This window comes from Triticum urartu, chromosome 6 (genome assembly GCF_003073215.2).
Source record: "Triticum urartu cultivar G1812 chromosome 6, Tu2.1, whole genome shotgun sequence".
Taxonomy (NCBI): domain Eukaryota; kingdom Viridiplantae; phylum Streptophyta; class Magnoliopsida; order Poales; family Poaceae; genus Triticum; species Triticum urartu.
Window position 1 is genome coordinate 292,662,689 of NC_053027.1, and position 7,672 is coordinate 292,670,360.

Sequence of the window (7,672 nt, forward strand, 5' to 3'; positions counted from 1 at the left end):
TTTACTTTCAATCTATATCATAAAAATACCAAAAATATTTATCTTATTATTATCATCTCTATCAGATCCCACTCTTGCAAGTGGCCGTGAAGGGATTGACAAACCCTTTATCGCGTTGGTTGCGAGGTTCTTATTTGTTTGTGTAGGTACGAGGTGACTCGCGCATGGTCTCCTACTGGATTGATACCTTGGTTCTCAAAAACTGAGGGAAATACTTACGCTGCTTTACTGCACCACCCTTTCCTCTTCAAGGGAAAACCAATGCAGTGCTCAAGAGGTAGCAAGAAGGATTTCTGGTGCCGTTGCCTGGGGGATCTATGCCAAGTCAAGATATACCAAGTACCCATCACAACTCTTATCCTTCGCATTACATTATTTGACATTTGCCTCTCGTTTTCCTCTCCCCCACTTCACCCTTGTCGTTTTATTCGCCCTCTCTTTTCCGTTCGCCTCTTTTTCGCTTGTCTTGTCGTTATGGCTAGTCCTTTATCTACTCCCTTGTCTCCCGAGAATGAAGTTCTTAATTTTAAACAAAGGGAGGGAGAAAATCTAAAAGATCCTTGGTACAGAATTTGCAATGCGCAAAATAGATCTACTAGGAAGCAATCTACTTCCGTTCTTCTTCGCAATTTTTATGTAGGCATCATGCCTTGGAATAGATATATTCTTGATACCATTACCGGAGGAAATTTCTTGGGTAGCCATACTTTTGATTCTTATAATGCTATGATAGATTTGTTTGGCCCACCACCTCTTTTGGTTAATGGAACTACTTTAACTTTGGAACATGTGATGCAAAGGCTTGAAATTATTGAAAATAAAGTTGCTACCATAGAGTTGATTGAAAATTTGTATAGAAAGATCCACAACCAAGTTACCCAATATGGATCTAAGGTAGGAGTGGCTCTTAAATTTTTTAAAGAAAAGGAACCTATGGTTAATGAAAAGATTGATCAAGATTCCACTAGAATTGATAAAATTGAGGATATTATTACCAAACTAGGATCTGCCTTTTCTTCCGTGAAAAACACTCCTTCTAATGCTAAAATTTCCAAATTGATGTATGTTCCTAAAATTAAGGGTGAAACTTCTAGTAAGGGAAATGCGGACCTCAAATCCATAAGTGTTCACCCCAACTTTCTTGCTATCCTTAAGGAACCTTTTGCTACAAATGATTTTCTTGATTTCATGCCTACGAGTTTGATAATTAATAAAAATAAAGAGACTCCTAGGGGTTATAGGTGTCTTATTGAAGAATTGCCTACCAAAGATGGCAATACTTAGATCTATCCTTGCTTTTATGCCTAGCTAAGGGCGTTAAACGATAGCGCTTGTTGGGAGGCAACCAATTTTTTTTATTCCTTGCTTTTTTTCTCCTATTTAGTAATAAATAACTTATCTATACTCTGTTTCTATTGTGTTTTTTGTGTTTAATTAGTGTTTGTGCCAAGTAGAACCGTTGGGAAGACTTGGGGAAAGTCTTTTTGATCCTGCTGTAAAAAACAGAAACTTTAGCGCTCGCGAGAATTGATGCCATTGTTTATTGGAGAGTTCTATTTAGTTAATTCTTTTTGAATATGATTAATAGATAAATTTCTCACGTCCAGAAATTTATTTTATAATTTTTGGGGTTCCATAAGTATTCTAAACCTACAGATTACTACAGACTGTTCTGGTTTTGACAGATTCTGTTTTTCGTGTATTGTTTGCTTATTTTGATGAATCTATGGCTAGTAATAGAGTTTATGAACCATAGAAAAGTTGGAATAAAGTAGGTTTAACACCAATATAAATCAAGAATGAGTTCATTACAGTACCTTGAAGTGGTGGTTTGTTTTCTTTTACTAACGGAGCACACGAAGATTTTCTTTTAAGTTTTGTGTTGTGAAGTTTTCAAGTTTTGGGTAAGTATTTGATGGATTATGGAACAAGGAGTGGCAAGATCCTAAGCTTGGGGATGCCCAAGGCACCCCATGGTAAAATCCAAGGAGACCAAAAATCCTAAGCTTGGGGATGCCCCGGAAGGCATCCCCTCTTTCGTCTTCGTCTATCGGTAACTTTACTTGGAGCTATATTTTTATTCGCCACATGATATGTGTTTTGCTTGGAGAGTCTTGTATGATTTGAGTCTTTGATTTCTAGTTTACCACAATCATCCTTTCTGTACACACCTTTTGGGAGAGACACACGTGAATTGGAATTTATTAGAATACTCTATGTGCTTCACTTATATCTTTTTAGCTATATAGTTTTTGCTCTAGTGCTTCACTTTTATCTTTTAGAGCATGGTGGTGGTTCTTCTTTATAGAAATAATTGATCTCTCATGATTCACTTATATAATTTGGAGTGTCCTTTAGAACAGTATGGTAATTCACTTTGGTTATAAATTTTAGATGCTAAGAGAAGTTGGATGCTTGATAGATGGTTTTGAGATATAAAGGTGGTAATATTAGAAGTGTGCTAGTTGAGTAATTGTGAAATTGATGAATACTTGTGTTGAAGTTGGCAAGTCCCATAGCATGCACGTATGGTGAACATTATGTGACAAATTTGAAGCACGGGGTGTTCTTTGATTGCTTTCCTTATGAGTGGCGGTCGGGGACGAGCGATGGTATTTTCCTACCAATCTATCCCCCTAGGAGCATGCGCGTAGTGCTTGGTTTTGATGACTTGTATATTTTTGCAAAAAGTATGTGAGTTCTTTATGACTAATGTTGAGTCCATGGATTATATGCACTCTCACCCATCCACCATTGCTAGCCTCTTTGGTACCGTGCATTGCCCCTTTCTCACCTTGAGAGTTAGTGTAAACTTCGCCGGTGCATCCAAACCCCGTGATATGATACGCTCTATCACACATAATCCTCCTTATATCTTCCTAAAAAAATCCACCATACCTACCTATTATGGCATTTCCATAGCCATTCCGAGATATATTGCCATGCAACTTTCCACCGTTCCGTTTATTATGACACGCATCATCATTGTGATATTGCCTTGCATGATCATGTAGTTGACATCGTATTTGTGGCAAAACCACAGTTCATAGTTTTTTCATACATGTCACTCTTGATTCATCCAATCCCGGTACACCGCCGGAGTCATTCACATAGAGTCATATTTTGTTCTAAGTATCGATTTGTAATTCTTGGGTTGTAAGAAAATAAAAGTGTGATGATCATCATTAGAGCATTGTCCCATGTGAGGAAAGGATGATGGAGACTATGATTCCCCCACAAGTCGAGATGAGACTCCGGACGAAAAAAAGAAAAAAAAGAAATAAAAGAGGCCAATAGAAAAAAAAGAAGGCCCAAATAAAATAATAATAATAAAATGAGAGAAAAAGAGAGAAGGGCCAATGTTACTATCCTTTTCCACACTTGTGCTTCAAAGTAGCACCATGATCTTCATGATAGAGAGTCTCTTATTTTGGCACTTTCATATACTAGTGGCAAATTTTTCATTATAGAACTTGGCTTGTATATTCCAATGATGGGCTTCCTCAAATGCCCTAGGTCTTCGTGAGCAAGCGAGTTGGATGCACACCCCCTTAGTTTCTTTGATGAGCTTTCATATATTTATAGCTCTAGTGCATCTGTTGCATGGCAATCCCCACTCCTTGCATTGACATCAATCAGTGGGCATCTCCATAGCCCATTGATTATCCGCGTCAATGTGAGACTTTCTCCCTTTTGTCTTCTCACACAACCTCAATCATCATATTCTATTTCACCCATAGTGCTATGTCCATGGCTCGCGCTTATATATTGCGTAAAAGTTGAAAGAGTTTGAAAAAGCTAAGTATGAAACAATTGCTTGGCTTGTCATCGGGGTTGTGCATGATGAGAGCATTTTGTGTGACGAAAATGAAGCTTGGCCAAACTATATGACTTTATAGGGATAAGTTTTCTTTGGCTATGGTATTTTGATAAGTCATAATTGCTTGATTAGCATACTTGGCGTACTACTATTTTTATGTCAAAAATAAAATTTTATCTTGAATCTTTCGGATCTAAACATTCATGCCACAATAGAGAAAATACATTGAAGAATATTCTAGAAAGCATTCCACCTCAAAAATTCTGTTTTTATCATTTACCTACTCGAGGACGAGCAGGAATTAAGCTTGGGGATGCTGATACGTCTCCAATGTATCTATAATTTTTTATTGTTCCATGCTATTATATTATCTGTTTTGGATGTTAATGGGATTTATCTTAAACTTTTATATTATTTTTGGGACTACCCTATTAACCGGAGGCCCAGCCCAAATTGTTGTTGTTTTGCCTATTTCAGTGTTTCGTAGAAAAGGAATATCAAACGGAGTCCAAACGGAATGAAACCTTCGGGAATGTGATTTTTGGAACAAACATGATCCAGAGGACTTGGAGTGGACGTGAAGCAATCAACGAGGCGGCCACGAGGCAGGGGGGTGCCTACCCCCTGGGCACGCCCTCCCCCCTCGTGGGCCCTCGTAGCTCCACCGACCTACTTCTTCCTCCTATATATGTTCACATACCCCGCAAACATCCAGGAGCACCACGAAACCTATTTCCACCGCCGCAACCTTCTGTACCCAAGATATCCCATCTTAGGGCCTTCTCCGGAGCTCCGTCAGAGGGGGCATTGATCACGGAGGGCCTCTACATCAACTCCATGGCTCCTCTGATGATGTGTGAGTAGTTTACTTCAGACCTTCGGGTCCATAGCTAGTAGCTAGATGGCTTCTTCTCTCTCTTTGGATGTCAATACAAAGTTCTCCTCAATTCTCTTGGAGATATATTCGATGTAATCTTCTTTTGCGGTGTGTTTGTCGAGATCCGATGAACTATGGGTTTATGATCCAGATTATCTATGAACAATATTTGAATCTTCCCTGAATTCTTTTATGTATGATTGGTTTATCTTTGCAAGTCTCTTTGAATTATCAGTTTGGTTTGGCCTACTAGATTGATCTTTCTTGCAATGGGAGAAGTGCTTAGCTTTAGGTTCAATCTTGCGGTGCTCGATCCTAGTGACAGAAAGGGAAACGACACGTATTGTATTGTTGCCATTGAGGATAAAAATATGGGGTTTACATCATATTGCATGAGTTTATCCCTCTACATCATGTCATCTTGCTTAAGGCATTACTCTGTTCTTATGAACTTATTACTCTAGATGCATGCTGGATAGTGGTCGATGTGTGGAGTAATAGTAGTAGATGCAGGCAGGAGTCGGTCTACTTGTCGCGGACATGATGCCTATATACATGATCATACCTAAATATTCTCATAATTATTCGCTTTTCTATCAATTGCTCGACAGTAATTTGTTCACCCACCCTAATACTTATGCTATCTTGAGAGAAGCCACTAGTGAAACCTATGGCCGCCGGGTCTATTTTCCATCATACAAGCTTCCAATCTATTTTATTTTGCAATCTTTACTTTCAATCTATATCATAAAAATACCAAAAATATTTATCTTATTATTATCATCTCTATTAGATCTCACTCTTGCAAGTGGCCGTGAAGGGATTGACAACCCCTTTATCGCGTTGGTTGCGAGGTTCTTATTTGTTTGTGTAGGTACGAGGTGACTCGCGCATGATCTCCTACTGGATTGATACCTTGGTTCTCAAAAACTGAGGGAAATACTTACGCTGCTTTACTGCACCACCCTTTCCTCTTCAAGGGAAAACCAACGCAGTGCTCAAGAGGTAGCAACCCACCACACGCTCCCCCACTGCTACCCGTCAACAGCTGTTGCCGGTTGCCGTTGCCGCCACCCCACCGTCTGCCGCCGTGGCCGCCACACCACTGTCGAAAGCCAGGGCCATCACCCACTCCGCCACTGTGGCCCGAAGGCGGGAGGTGGCCCTCGTGGCTGGCACCACACTGCCGGCCACCATGGCCATCACCCGCTCCTCCGCCGTGTCCCAAAGGCGGGAGGTTGTGGTCGTGGCTGCCACCCCATCATCAGCCGCCGTGGTCGCCAGTCCACCGTCGACCGCTGGGGTCATTACCCGCTCTGCCACTGCCGTCCGAAGGTGGGAGGCAGAGGTGGAGGCTTGCACGTGCGTCAGTGACGTTGCATGGTACACCGAGTTCCTACGGGAGGAGGAGGAGTGCCTTGTCGAGGATGCAAAGAGCCTTACCGCCGATGTGGCCACAACACACGCCGCCGCAGAGGCGAGGAAGCAGGAGATCTATGAGGAGAACCACTACTTCGAGAGGGGTCGTCTGGAGTGGCCGAGGGTGTTCGAGGTGAGTGTCGCTGAAGGTGCAGCAGCGGCAGGCACCGTATTGCAGTTGTCCCGCTCGTCGGTAGGCTCCTCCTCCTCTGCCTCTTACTGAACTCGCTCGGCATAGGATAGGCTATCGGAAGTAGTACAAAGCCCCTTCGTGATAGTAGTATTTAGGGGCTATTTTGTTCAATTCATCTGACTATAGATGTGGTGAAAATGTACAACGTACTTAAAATTAGCTAGTATATATAGTTGAACTAGCTATTTCAGTATGTGGTTTGCAAAAATTGGGGAAAAGTTTGGTCGGTTCAGCTGTCGAGTTGAACTGTTTGTATAAATAACGGCTGCTTAATCTATGAATGAAATAATATTCTTAATTACTGAATTTTGGTTGCAAAAATTAGATAGTGCTAGTGATTTTTAGCTACATATTTTGACAAATGCAGTGTTACAAGGTTGACAAATGACAATGTTACTAGATCAACAATTGTCAATCTTTCCAGTTTGATGAATGGCAATATACCCAATATGACTTATGCAAATCTTACCAAATTGTCTATACGTGGTTGCACACGGGTCATCCAAAACAACCGTTTGCGTTGAAGGGGTGTACAAATCCTGCTCGGCACATTTTCTCTTGGCTTAGCGCTGAAGTCTGGCTTTGCATACCGTATTCAATCTGAACCATTTGTGTTGAAGAGATGCACAAATCCCGCGCTGTAATTTTTCCCTTGACTTATGGGGGAAGACCATAGCTCTCACTTTGCATACTGGTGTTCTATATAAAACGTTTACGATCGAGAGCTGCACAAATCTTGCTCGACACATTTTCCCTTGGCTTCCTAGGGAAGCCATCATTTGCATACAGGTATTCTAACTAAAATGTTTGCGATGAGTGTTTTATATTTAAAAACCAATGACGTTTTTTCAAAATAAAATCGTTTGATAAGTCTGTACATTAAGAGAGAGAAATGCAAGTTCGTCTCAAACCATATCTTTCATTCAGTCACACAACTAATTTATATTCATATGATCGAGATACAGTATTAAACCCAAAAAAACTATTTCCGGCGGCAGCGAAGGCGGCATGCCGTGCCAGCGTTGTCGTCCTCCGGGACGCCGTTCTTGAAGTCTTCAAGGCAGCGCATCGATGGGCGGGGCGCGAGAGGACGGCAACTAGCGGTGTTGTGAGGTAGCGGTCGACGGCGGCGTCCCATGCGGCTGAGGGGGCGCGCGCACGGGCATGGGCGCGGCAGGTGCAGGCAAACGCATGGGGACCGGGACCACGGTGGGTGGAGGGGCATGCAGAGGCACGGGCACGGGCGCTAGCGCTGGCATGTACACGAGCTCGTGTGGGTCCGCGGAGACCTCGCTGATGCCCGCGGCTTGCAGCTCTGCGATAGTGCTTGGTGACCAGCTCGTCAATGCTATGGGGATGGTTG